The sequence below is a fragment of the Oratosquilla oratoria genome, chromosome 20 (genome assembly GCF_046742065.1).
Source record: "Oratosquilla oratoria isolate Oo_2021 chromosome 20, ASM4674206v1, whole genome shotgun sequence".
In the NCBI taxonomy this organism is placed as follows: domain Eukaryota; kingdom Metazoa; phylum Arthropoda; class Malacostraca; order Stomatopoda; family Squillidae; genus Oratosquilla; species Oratosquilla oratoria.
The window spans coordinates 57,269,820-57,272,319 of record NC_134796.1 but is presented as its reverse complement, the minus strand read 5'-3'; positions in this window follow the sequence as shown (position 1 = coordinate 57,272,319).

Below are 2,500 nucleotides of genomic sequence, written 5' to 3'. Positions count from 1 at the left end.
AGGAAAACAAATCCTTAATAAGGTATATGGAAAATACCATTAAGAAAATTATTAATGCACAACTAGCCATCACTTTTAATGAAACATGCATTAGAGAAAAACTCCTGCCTAAATACACTGACAATATATATATATATATATATATATATTACAGGTGAAAAATGTAATCACACATTTGTCAATAACGTAGAAACCACTGTTGGAGTAGAAAAGACTGGAAACGGGGAATCTATATATTTCGATTGCAAACTGCAAACTGCAAACTGAAGAGGATTGCAGTTTGCAATCGAAATATATAGATTCCCCGTTTCCAGTCTTTTCTACTCCAACAGTGGTTTCTACGTTATATATATATATATATATATATATATATATATATATATATATATATATATATATTTATATATAGACATATATATATATGTATATATATATATATATATATATATATATATATATATATATATATATATATATATTTCCCTCCATCTCTTTCTCTCTCCTCTCTCTCTCTCTCTCTCTCTCTCTATATATATATATATATATATATATATATATATATATATATATATATATATAGAGAGAGAGAGAGAGAGATGGAGAAAATGAGAGATATGTATATATATATATATATATAATATATATAAATATATATATATATACACATATACATATCTTCCCTTTCTCTCTCTTTCTCCCTCTCTCTCTCTCTCTCGCTCTCTCTCTCTCTCTCTCTCTCTCTCTCTATATATATATATATATATATATGTATATATATATGTATATGTATATATATATATATATATATATATATGTATATATATATGTATATATATATGTATATATATATATATATATATATATATCTTCTCTCTTGTTTGTCCCTTCTCTTTCTCTTTCTCTTTTTGTTTTGTTTTATTTCTCTTCTCTTTTCTCTATTCTCTTCACTCCCTTCTCTATCATTTTCTTCCCTTCTCCTCTCTTCTTTTCTCTTCTCTTCTCCTCTCTTCTCTTCTCGCCTCTATCTATTCTCTCTTTGTTCTCTCCTATATCCACTTCCTCTCGTCACTCTCTCCCTTCATTCTCCCCTCTCCACTTCTCTCCTCCACTCTCTCTCTCCCTCTCTCTCTCTCCCTCTCTCTCACTCTTACTCTCTTTATCACTCTCACTTTCATTCTCATCCTCCACCGCTTTCCGATTTGTTATGACAGATTTAAAAAGGTTTTCGTGTACTTTATACGAACACACATACACACACACACACACACACACACACACACACACACACACACACACACACACACACACACACACACACACACACACACACACACACACACACACACACACACACACACACACACACACACACACACACACACACACACACACACACACACACACACACACACACATTCGCATGCATGTATACGCCCACACGTGGAAAGGGCAAGCATATGTGTATATACACACACAAGCAAACAAGCTCGGATCCAATTGCATACATCCGCGAACTCAGATAGCAGACAAATATATATTTCAGTCTTAAACCTTTGATGACCTTAGCAGATGTTGTATTGGGTACTACCGGTGGATTGTCAGGGATGTTAAAAAAAAAAAAAAAAAAAAAAAAAAATGACATGTTCTTGCTTCCAGTGTGTACAGTACGGAAAAAATAATAAATGTACTCATACATAGTGAGTATATTTTTGGTGTTTCAAATATGTACTCGCTTTATGAGTACATACTCGTATATGGGTACTTTTCCGATTTATTTATTTATTTATTTTTTATTTTTTAAGGACAGCCTGTATTCAGGTAATAATCAGACTGAGTCAAACAGATCTCTTCAGATGAATAAAAACGCTTTGTTTTAGCCTAAATAGAATTTATACTTCACATGACAGTGTTCAGAAGTTGCATTGTCTGTGAGTGATTGAGTAACATAGATGGCAACTTCTCGTCTATCTTTCAATCATATATTTTCTCTTTGACGTCGAAGTCCGGTTCATCATGGAAGACTGTATATCATTTTTATTTATTGTACATAGTTTATACACTGCTAGCTGTAGCCATTCATCTGTTCTTGCATCGCACGCATTTTTTGTTTACAAGTATTTTTTTATTTACATTTTCGTTGTTGTTTTTTGATGCGCGGCTGGGTGAGAGGAAGTGTGTGTGTGTGTGTGTGTGTGTGTGTGTGTGTGTGTGTATGTATGTTTGTGTGTGTATGTGTGTGTGTATGTATGTGTGTGTGTGTGTGAGAGATTCACCATGCTCTTGGATCACGTGTTGGACTCGTGATCGACAGCTATTACTCTCATGGATGAGAGCTCAGAGCTCATATATGATCGATCTATGGGTAATGCTGTGACCTTACACACACACACACACATCCCGAACTCCCCATCCACGAGAGTTGGAGTAACGACTCGCAGAGCAGTGATACTGAAATTATTTCAGGACTGGGCGGGATTCGAACTCGGACCGCTGTAGCAAC